Source organism: Platichthys flesus, chromosome 4 (assembly GCF_949316205.1).
Source record: "Platichthys flesus chromosome 4, fPlaFle2.1, whole genome shotgun sequence".
NCBI classification, from domain to species: Eukaryota; Metazoa; Chordata; class Actinopteri; order Pleuronectiformes; family Pleuronectidae; genus Platichthys; species Platichthys flesus.
The window spans coordinates 7,045,069-7,057,458 of record NC_084948.1 but is presented as its reverse complement, the minus strand read 5'-3'; positions in this window follow the sequence as shown (position 1 = coordinate 7,057,458).

The following is a 12,390-nucleotide window of genomic DNA, read 5'->3' as shown; positions in this document are numbered from 1 at the left end:
GAGTCAGTTTTAAACAAGCCGGCAGTGTTTATTATCATGAGTCATACACAGTACTGAGGTCAATGATATGATCCTGACATAGTCCTTGGAGCTGAAGGTGTTTTCCTGTGTCAGCATCTGATGAACAGCTGAGATTCGGTAAATTACAGACTAGTAAAGGATTTGTTTAAATTCATTGAGTTGTTCTTTGATATTTGAACGTGTGGTTTTTGAGTGACCATTGAGAAAGATGAGTTCAGATGTGGAAAGTGAGATTTGAGATGAGAAGGGAGGATGTCTCCAAACATGAAGGATTTCTGCTTCTTTTTCTGTGTTGGTGTCTCACTGGATCTGTGAATACATTACATTTCAGTTTCATCTCTCATGTTCATATCAGCCCACACTTAATCTTGCTCTTTCTTTGTAACTGTTGGACCCATATCTCAAACTTCAATAACATTCGGAAAATATGTGACTATATTGACATCACTGAGAAACTCTGCTTGCTTCAAGTCTGAATGAGAAAGTGCCTGGCAGGGAAAGGGTCATGAACATTATCTGGATCTTTCTAATCTCAAGTCTGAAATGTGAAAGGATCCAGGAATCTCTGTAGGAATGTTTAGTGTCCCTGCTGCTAAGCTTGTCCCTACTCTAGTCTGAGTGTGGGGCTTGGGAACTCTTGGGTTGGAGTTTGAGATACTGAATGTTACTGTTGGGTCGGTGATAATCCTTGTAGTAGCTTCAACTTGTGTAAAAACATTTATTTACTCAGTGAGACCCGTATTTTCTTCCATTCATCAGACTTACACAACAATAAAAACTTGAGTAAAAAAAAACACTTTCAGTTTTTAAATCCATCATTTGTCTAATTAGGGTAATTTCCTTCTTAGTTCAGGAACTGGGACAATTTGGTCAGAGTTTCCATCTGCCACTGAGTGTGTGACATTATCTCCCAGTGTAGGATAATGGTAAATAAACAACCACCATCTACCATCACATGTTATGGCTGTTTTGTTTGTCTTCTGTACTGATTCACCTTTATAATGTATATTGCTGGCTGCTGTGGCTCAGGCAGTACAGTGGGTCGTCCACAATCCAGAATATTCAATGCCAGTTCCCCCACTTTGCATGCTGCAGTATCCTTGTCCAGATACTGAACCACAAATTGTCCCTGATGTCTGTTCTGATAGTGTGACAGAGAAAGTGCTGCACATATGTGGTTACATGTGTATGAGTGTGAATGTGTGAACTCTACTGTCAAGCACTTTGACTGTTAATAAAGACTAGGAAGGCTCAATACAAACACAGACCTTTCACCAGAAGGAAATCATCAGTAGGTTTCATGTTATATCAACGGCTAAATATCAGGTCTGTCCAAACCAAGCAAGGAATAATTGTGTGTCTATAGACAAGCTGAATATGTAGACACATACACACACACAGACACACACACACACACACACACACACACACAGAGGAGGGGACCGAAGACACAGTGCATGGAGGTGGGTGGCACTCCTCAGCGACTCAGTAATAAAAGTCGAGCGTGATTTGAAAAGGGCCTATTGTGGCTTCATTCTGTTTTTCCACGAGGGTAGCATTCCTTCCAAATTGGACAAAAGAATTTTAATGGGGCGGCTAATGGACTGTGATTAGATAGGAGGAGAGGGAGAGAAAGAGAGAGAGTGAGGAATAGGTAGGCCTTGTTGGGAGTGGGCAAGATGGGGGTCTAAGAGTTGCCTTGTGGGGGGGTAGTTTCATCCATGCAGAGAGAGGGGGCGATGGGCCAGGAGATTACTCCATTTACCTGCAACCTTTGAGGGGGAACTGGAGAGGAGGACAGGGGGGTTTACTGTGTGGGTCAGGTTGCAAGGGGGGGCACAGGGGACTCCTCTCCAAAGGTCTATCTGAACCTATGGTGGAGGGCTAGAGAGAAGCCCACCTGCTTTTAGCTGTAAGTGGATTCAGTGTGGTTGAAGTGGCTTAATGCAGGGCTGTGCACTGGGCTTTACTTAATATAGGACTGGGCCAACATCCCCCTCTTTTAGAATAGAGTGTAGGTTTTGGAATGGTGCTATGTGATGTTACTGACGTGTTGTGAAAATGTTGCTACTTCCATCTGTTATTGTGTTGGTATGTCATCTTAGACATGTAGGTTTGTTCTTTATTTTGTGTACAATTTGCAACATATTTTCAACAGTGTCAAATGTTGATTGAACTTTCAACTATATTATATTGATATTGCCTCTTTTGTGAAGTAGGAAATGGCTTTTATTTTTACCCTCAAATTTTAGTACTTCATTCTTGCCGTTTACTTTGACATTTACTAACACCTTACATCTTGAAATTAATGTGAAACAATTTTCAGCGGAAAACTGAAAACATCAAATGTCAACTCTATGTAGAACTAAAGGAACTATTTAAAACCATTGCAAAAGTGTGTTATGGTCCCTCAGTGATATCAGCAGTCAAATGATTTGTTAATGCAGTGCACAGTGACTGGTCACATGAGAGAGGTTGTGGGGTCAGGGCTGAGATATGTCTTTATCATCCACCCGTCTGAGCTGAGACAAACAGGAGCCGGTCAATGATTGGCCGACTACTGTTGACTTTTTATCCACTGAACAAATGGAGGGCACCCTCCACAAAAGTGTGGAGGGTGCCCGAGATCAGATTACAATGTGATCATGACACTTCGTTATTGTGCATAAAGTGAGATGTAAATGTTGCCTTTAGGATTGATGACATTTTATTTTGTAAACGTCAGAAATGCATAAAATATGACAGTAGTAGTTATTTTGAGTTTCTATTTTTTATTTTATCTAAATTTATCCAAAGGAAACATTTACTGATATGACCATCTAAGTCCAGACAAGTGTTATCATGCTCTCACTGTAATTAGCTTTGCATGCCGCATTAAGTTGTTTGTGTACTTTTCTTCCTGAGGTTCAACCTCTCAGGCTCAAGAGAGACACTGATTGGTGGAGGTTATATCAGGCTGCAGCCCTGAGGAGAAGACCTGCAAGAGGTGAAAACAACATTTGATGTATCTCTATATTTTTCATTAGCATCTTGATTAAAAAACACTATTGGAAACCAGACATAGAAGACAGACAGAAGCTAATATATCATTATAAATCGGGTTTCTATTAAAAGTACACTATGTAACTTGGGCTACAGGGGACAATAAGAAAAGACCTAGTTTGTTGACGCAGGTCAGATAAAAATCTTTTTGATGCGACTGAGGCAATAATCGGTAATGAATTATCGTGATCCATTACGAGTGACTAATATAAACCATGGAGGGGAAAAACAACCAACTAGCAAAATGGTAAACAGTATTTTTCCTGGAAGTTATAAGAGACGGTAAAGCAGGTATGACGTAATTAAAATGCGACCAAAATGAAACGTCCTGTTACCTTAAATGAAGTTGTGGATAATGTAAGCAAACAAGTCAATGCAATATAAAACAGAGGTTGCGTTGTTTGAGAAATTTGAATAAAGAATCGTCACATAATATATCTTTAACAGCGCAACAATAATGCCTTTACTTACTTTTGCAATTGCTTATACTTTGGAAAGCCTTATAAGACCTATAATATGACAGGATTTGCATTTTTTTTATAGAAACTCTTTGACTGGGATGAAACCAGCCCCCATACAGACTCTGTTCATTCAGTATGATCATTTTACCTGATTGAAACTTTGTAAGTTTGTCAGTGTGTGGGTTGGAAACTTTTTCAAATAATGGAGATCATCTGGAAATAAAACCTCTATCTATAAACCTTCTCTTTAATTCTCAAAGCCAATCCTACCTGGTATAGTGAGACGCACCTCTTCAGAATGAATTCTTTTCTTTCAATAACAAAACCCCATTTCTATTCCAAATGTGTGGATCTCTCCTCTATGATCTCCATCATCACGTCGCGTCTGTCTCTGCCTCCCACTAGACTAAAATCTCCTCTGTATTCACACTGCACAAGCAAACCCATACACACACGCTCTGCTCTTACCTGCATCCCTATGCAGCTAAACCGCAGACACACGCTCGCAAACACACACCTACATACATACTGCCATTCTTTTCCAAATTGGATAGAGACACTGCTATGGGATATTTACATAAGTAATAACAGGCAGCTGCTCCGAGGCCCAGCAGCTCCTATCTCACAGCACAGGATGGGTAATTGCTATTTTGGCACTGAGTTGCTACCTGTGTGTGTGTGTGTGTGTTTGTGTGTGTGTGTGTGTGTGTGTGTGTGTGTGTGTTTGACTATGTGTAACGTGCGCTTGGATGGAGGATCTGAACAAGAGTCCGACTAAGAGTGTTTATTTGGTACGTGCATGTGTGTGTGTGTACATGTTTGGATCCTGACAGAATAAATGTCTTCTTCTTCCTCTCCTCTCTTTATTTGCAGCACATGTCTCAGTGGCTGTTTGTGTTCGTTTGGGTCCAGTGGGAGACAGCCGGCTGCGACTGTAGCCCACAGCTCCTCAGCTTGGTATTTGGTGTTGGGCTGGCGTTGTTTGTTATCAGCACATATTCTCCCACTGTGCAAGTGTGTGGTTGTGTGTTTTAGATAGTTGGTGTGAGTGGATTTTGCCGCCTCCCAATCTATGTGTGGTTGTGTGTGTGTGTGTGTGTCTGTCTGTAGTTATCAGAGAAAAATTTGGTTAAATCATTTGGACCCTCATATAATGCCAATGAGTGTCCTTTCAACTCTCTCTCTCTCTCTCTCTCTCTCGTTGCTTGAGAGAGAGGGAGAGAGAGAGAGAGAGTTTGACTATGCTTATATGAAGCAAATATGTGGGCAGCTGTCAGTTGCTCTGGACGATTATCTGTGAATATGTTGATTTGAAATGACTTTGCATGTATTCCTGACCGCAGACTGTGTGTGTGTGTGCTGCATGTTTATTCTTACCCAGGGTCATTGTGATCATATGTATGAAGACAATGTGAGGTAAAGACTTGAGTCATGGACTGGTGGGAAAAACGAAAAGCCATGTTAATGCAGCTAATGAAAGTTCTCCACATGAATGGTAAGTCAAACCGGTGCTGCGTGGATGCTCGTGTGTGCTTACGTGTCTGTAATCATCAGCTCGACATCTCGACAGCTCTCTCCTCCTCCGTGCGACTCAATAATCCTTGTTGCTGTCACCGTGAAGCGGCGGGACACCATAGCATCCAGTCGGTGATTACCATGCCCGGCCTAGCCTCACCCACCTCCACCATTAACACCCGCGGTGCAAACACAGCCCGCCCTCGGGAGGAGAGGGGTGAGAAGGAGAGGGAGAGAATCTGGTCACAACAAAATAGTTCACCTCTGCATCTCTGTAAGATTAGGGCCCCTGCATCGTGTGCGTTTATTGTGTCTGATTGTCAGACAGCAGCGATTGTGTTGCTTTCACTGGCGAGAATAGAAAGTAAACGGTGTTCAGTCAGACATACTATGCAGCCTCTCTGAGTCTGAATCACTTTGGAGTAAACCACCAGAGAAAATTCCACTTGGCTAAGGGGTTGTATTATGCACTCACACTGTGTTTCAGTTGCTGTTGTTGCTACTTTTATCTGAATAACATGATGCATACAGAGTGGACACTAAACACATTGTATTCACATGATGCTGAGGAGCTATAAAAAGCACCTTACAGTGAAATACAGCATATTTCTGTGTTAATCATGTGCACAGGGGCCACTGTTAATCCATCGGTTCACAACACAGTGAGAAGGGTGTGAACTTCTCTTTCTAGTTCTGTTTTTCTTCACACAGCGTATTCACTTTCACCTGGAGACGCTGTTGGACGACCTGTTGCCTGTGACAACTTGTTCATGGTTCATCTGGAGCATATGAGTCAAATCAAGTTCATACAGTATATATACAAAATTATTTATTCCCTTACACAATTCCAGGGGTTTAGGACAAGCCATGCAAGTTCTCCAATTACATCTAAGACTGTTGACAAGTATTGATTTCACCATTTCGGTTAAAAACAGATCCAGTTTGTCTTGGGATGCGAGATGCACCAGAATCTCTTGATAGGGATTCAAGCTCAACTCAGGTTATTTACTGATACTGTTCACACATCCCAAATCTACATCTGTATATTTACAGCTTGAAACTCTTTGGGAGACCAGCATTGCTTTAAAACAGATTGAGTGGTCAACCATGACAGGTTCTGTCAGAGCACACTTGACACCTGACCACCTCAGTGCTATTCAACCAGAAACACCACAGCAAAACCCTATTTTTATACAGTTGATTGGTTACACTGCTATGCTAATAATGCTTGTAATGCTAACTAGCGGCAAGCCACCAGGCAGGCCCACCGAGTGTGTGCTGGTCCCAGCGCTGCAAGATTGAACCCAAAGTTTATGTCACACTCAGACTCAGACAGTGACAGGAGCATCAGCCTGAGGATTGGATAACATGGATCCATTTTACCCGTCTAGATTCCAGGTAATGAGATTTTGTTTTTCGGTGGCTCCTCTGTTCGCAGTGTGGCGTTATTTAGCTGTTTTACTGGATCCGTGTTGAGGGACCACTTTTGCCGGGCTTCACAACATCCATAGACTGTTTGCATAACGCTAAGGTAACAAAGAGGGGGGAGGTGTAGAAAATTAATAATTTCTATGAAAGACTGTTGTTCTTGCGACAGTGTGATATAACCTTTAACACACTTCATCCAATCAGATACCCTAAAGAATCAGCTAGCATAATTCACAGTTCTGCTGAAATTTGATATATAAAATCATAATAAGAAACAGGGAATATTGTTTTTTTCCTGATCTTATCCTGCCAGACTCCCTGTAAAATGTCCAGAAACTTACCAGGTGAACGTTGAAATATCAGCGAGTAAGTGGTCATGCTGATTATGTTTCTAAATCACAACGGACACAGAAGTGAAACGAAACAAAAGATTTTCCAACATCTCAGGGTGCAAGTGAGACCACAGGATTCGAGAGCGTTTGGATATAAAGGGCTATGCTGTTGTTGATTTGCTGTAAACAAGGGTTTCCTGCTGCGACCTTCATACACGAAAGGTCAACTTTGGAAAATGTCCAGACCCAATTTTTCGGACATATATATATATATATCATATCTGAAGCTAAAATTACATTAAGTCTAACCATCTCAGGTAGTGAATGGGCTTGCATCAACTTTCCGTTCCTCAGGTGGCCACCATCTGTAATTATTTATAGTTTGCATCATTGGCATCACTCTATGTAATTTGATATGCAGATTTATGAATTCTGTAAGTTTAAGAAAGCACACTGTTGCCATTGAACATTAGTGTGTGGTTCCTTGTCACTTGCTGTGACACTGGGTTCTTATTGGCTGTAAAACTTAATTGCTTTATGGTTGAGAACAGGAAGAGGAGGCTGCTCTTCCACTGCAAACACAGCTGAGGCTTTTTTTGGTTAGCAACAATCTGTGACTGGAAGCCACTGGAAAATGTGGTGTTAGTTTAGCAAACCACATTTTTAACACTAGTATGAACACTGGAGAGAAATAAAGGCTGCTTACTGACCACAGTTTTATTTGTTTACTGTAATAATATGAAATTATTTTAAAAAATAACCCTCCATTTGCACCAGTTTGTCTGAGAGTAACAGCTGAAGGGCCAAATGCTAGTTGTGTGTTTATAAACTCCCACTGCCGTCTGTCCCTTCTCTTGGTTCTCGCTCAGTTAGGAGATGACCTCAGTCGGGACACATTCTTCATCATCAAATCACAAGTTGGGTGGTACAGCAGAGTGTCTGTGTGTTACTGTGATGCTTGTGTCTCAGGCCCTGAGTCGTAAACTACACAATTTTAACAATATCTCAGACAGAGTTCTGTACATGATATTTCTTCATGCAATTTGGCTGAAAGGAATGTTTGTTAAAGTACAGAAACACATGCGTAAGTAGATATGCATACTTTGTTGCATACATCGACATTCACACGTGTATTTGTATTTGCATACAAACAGCACCGGAGCTCATAGGGTAATGTTCCTCATTGAGACGTGCATTCCTTCTATATCTCCCACATACACATGCACTTGTTGTCACTTCCCCGCCTCCTTGTCTTTCTCTCAGAATGATAATTAGGGGGTGCTCCTGAACGCCTGACACAGCACCATAAATTAAGTTACAGACACCTTGAATCATCTCCCCTGGAGTGCTTATTCCCTTCTGCGGTTGCCAAATGTCTTTTGCGTGTAATCTTTTACATCAAAATTCTAAAGCTGCCTAGAGTTGGGCCTGATTTGTTGCTTGTGTCGATGCTTTAAGCACTGAGTGACTGTGCCGCCCCAGACATCTAAATGCATACACCGACAGCAGCTTAATTCTGGAAGCCAGATGAGAGTTTTCTGGATTGTTACCCAACCCCCGAACAACCAAAAATTATGCTTTTAAAACAAAACAGTGGGATACGTTTTCATGGGGTTAGAGAGAAATATGGGAAGTTGATCAAACTTTGCTGTCTTTACGCTTCATAAAGTAGGACACAGCAACTTGTACATACAACTTAGTCACAGGCTAAGAAGATAGGCTTTCTGAAAAAGTGCATTTCTGTTTCATTCTATCAGACTGAGCAGAGAAAGGCCATGTGTGGCATTAGAGCGACTCTCTGTGTGAGCCAGGCCTCCTGCTGTTAGGTCTCAAACCAATGGCATTTCCCAGAACAACAACTCAGGACTGGAAAAAGGAGGGCGGTAAACAACAGGGTAGACTCAACAAGACTCGCTTTGAATACCCTCAGGTAATTCAAAAATGGCACAAAGGGTCTCTCGTCGCTTGGTTGCTTTTCCACCACCACAGAGAAAGCTTGTGCCTGCTGGGCTCGACTGCTGGACCTGCCGTGATGCTTATCGACTGACGCGCTGCTGTCAGGGGGTAAAGAGCCGGGTGGCAGGGGCACGAATAGGTCAGATAACAGCCAGCGATCTTGCATGGGGCATGATGCTGTACGGTACACAGCTTGTAGGGAGCTGCAGACATTTTTTAAACATAGAACGTGAAATAATTATTTTATTTTTGAATGGAGGTGATCCTTAAACCTTTTTTATTGTATGTCACTGTGCCTGTCTTTAAGTTTAAGAGATTCTGTAACTGTCCAACAATAGCTTATCATCTATTACTAGGCACAGCAGGACTGTACGCTTTTTTGAATGCCCCTTGGGTTGTTGATATCTTCTTTCATGAAACATATATGAAAGATAAACAGTGTCTTTATCTGCTCTAAAATAAGCAACACAAGTTAGCATGAGTATTTACATTCGCCAAAGAGTTCCTCTACAATTTTGTAAGGTCTCGACTTCACGATGTAAATAGCCTATAGAAAATGTATGTTTTGATTTGACGCTATACAAATAGAAATTAATTGAATTGAAAGTCATTAAGGAATTATATATTACAGTATTTATCTGTGTTCAGCACTTTAACATTCACAGTTAGCGTAGGAGTTAGCGTGTATCGGCCGAACCTTGCTGCCGTGGATTCATTGGTTGATAACTACTGCAAAGACTCTGGCTCCAACTACACAAGACGAATGCAGTAATATCTGGGATAGTTTAGCTTCCTTTCAGGATCACTGGAGGAAGTGGAGCCACGTCGTCCATCTTGATCTACAGTCTATGATTCGTGGTGTTATATGGTTTGTTCATGCTCTTTGATTTGGGGATGATTGCACTAAGTCATCTCACTGACGTTAGATCATGTTACATCACAAAAAAGTGTGAATCATATTAGACCTGGTATTTTAGCATCGTATCATGTATGAAGATGTAAACATTAAAAAATCACCTGGCAACAGTCTTCAACCACCTCAAGGAAGTTTAGCGTTAGTTTAAACAGACGCTATAGGAAACTGCTGGCAACATTTACCAATAATCAGCCTGCCTTTGTTTCTGTATGGATTATAAAAATGGCATCAGTGGATTAAGAAGTCACAAAGACATTGGATTGGAATTACTGCAAAAGAAAAACTGTAACATTGTTTTGTATCTCTTAAGTACAACAGGAAACACAAGAAACAGGAAATACCAGGAAATGTTAACTTTCAGTTGTCCTGATTTCTTAATCATGAATATTGAACAGGTTTGTTCTATATCGCTCCAGATGACAGCCTCCGCAAAATGCCTTACATTTAAATGTAAATGTAAACAGAAAGGAGAAGTAAGTGGTCGAGCAGTGGTTTGGAAGATAAACACAGGCATAATATGAGTCAGACATGTTTCCTAAACATTTCCAAAGGCTGTCGTGAAGAGATAAAGAATAAACAGTGGAGGGGCATTATGAGCGTGGTAACTGTGAAATAGTTGAGAGAGAGAGAGAGAGAGAGAGAGAGAGAGAGAGAGAGAGAGAGAGAGAGAGAGAGAGAGAGAGAGAGAGAGAGAGAGAGAGAGAGAGAGAGAGAGAGAGAGAGAGAGAGAGAGAGAGAGAGAGAGAGAGAGAGAGAGAGAGAATGAATAAATGCTGAAAATAGATATTCGGGATGTGGAAAGACATACATTACTAAACGACTGGATGCTGCAGTCGTCCTGATGAGAGATTTATAAGTTTTCAAATCATCCGAAATTCACAAGATCATATATGGACTTACATTGAGCTGTCAGATTTAATGTGAGATGAATGTGAGTGAAAACTGCCTCAGCCAATAAAGATGATGACTGTCAAACCTCAGCATGTTGGAATAACACAACACACTTGTGTTTATATCAGTGTGCATGTGTCTCTAGGTGCTTGAGTCAGCAATATTTCCAGTCCAGTGGATTTTATCTCATCCCTGGCCTTCTGGTTCAGAGCGACTCTCCTGCTGCTCTTTTGATCGCCTCTTCCCATTCTGCTCTGCTCTCCCCTGACTCCCACTCGCTCCGACCTCCAGGCACGGTCTTCCTGACTGCGGCCCGGTGAACACTGCGTGAGGCTGGGGATCCGAGGGCGGTGGGCAGAGCTCATAGCCTGGAGGGTCACAGGCCAGCAGGAGGGAGGTTAGGGGCTTTAGTTGAGACAATGGTCCGAACTGTAGTCACGGAGGTGGGAGAAAAATACAATGTGAGTGGGGGGTTGGAGGTTTCTGCTTTGTTGACAATAAATGTGTGGTGCACTTCCTGAAGAGGTGTAGATGATTGAGCGAGGTTGCTGTGACGACTGGTAGCCCATAATTTGTCTTTTGAGTTGACAACTTTTGTCTTGTTGGTCCTAACACAGGCGAGAAAACACAAGTCAAAAGTATCAGCCCTCATTTACAGAAGTATATAGCAGGTTTGGTTAACCTGCTTTGGGTAACTATAAATCATTATAAATCAAGTAAAACCACATTCTTTCTGAAATTGTGGATAAACAAAGACAGTAGTGGGTCATATTTATTGAGTAACTTAATCTTATAAATAATCTTTCAAATAGGCTAAATCCAGTTAGAGGAAAACACTATAATGTTCATGATTGAACTTATGGCAAATATATATACATTTTAAAATCCAATCTTATAGATCATATATTTCTTTAACATACGTCTAAATAATGTATAAAGTCACAAAATCTCAGTTTACAAGCATGTCACCTCCTCTTCTTGGGGCTGTACAATTTGCCGGTGCTTATGTTCCTATGACACCCCATGTGGTACAATGGGCCTGGATGCAAATACAGCTTCTTTGAATACTCTGACTCTGCATGTCAACAACCTCATGTACGTATATGCATTAGAAAAACACAAATACCAGCCCATTCTAACCACTCACATGACCATTGGCATAATAACTAGTGTATCATGAGTGACGCTGTGCAGGAGAACTGGTCCTCCAGTGGGAGCTAACAAAGGTGGATGAGCTTATGAGACTGTCATGGGAAAAGTATTTAATTTATCTTCTGCCCACTGCAGCCCAACAAGACATGACATGATTCCTACTCCCTGCGTAAACTGAAAGTTAAGAGACTCCACCGGGGAAACATGAGGGGGGAAGTTTTCCCTATCAACTTTTTCTTAAAAAAATGGAAAACAATTCGACAATAGTTTCATTTATGATTTCAAAGAGTGACACCATAACTGATATTCAGTATTTTAACAAAGCAGATCGTGGCAAAACACATACGAGAGCAAATCAGTCGACAACACAAGTTTGTGGTTGTTAATTTGAGTGAGTTTGTGTGTGTGTGCGCGTCTCTGCTCAAGCAAAGGGTTTGGAGTCGGTGTGCATGATTGGCACACAATGCAGATGTGTGGGCAGCAGATGCCATCTGGAGAAAGCGGAGTGGGCTGGTGGAGGGAGGAAAGGAGTAGGGGGGGGATCCCAACAACCCCCCGCACCCACCCAGAAAAACAAGGCTGCTGGTTTGACAGGAAAATAAAAGAGATGATGGGAGTGTAATCAATCAAAAACACTGTGACACAAATAAAGACGCTAGAAACACAACACGCCCAC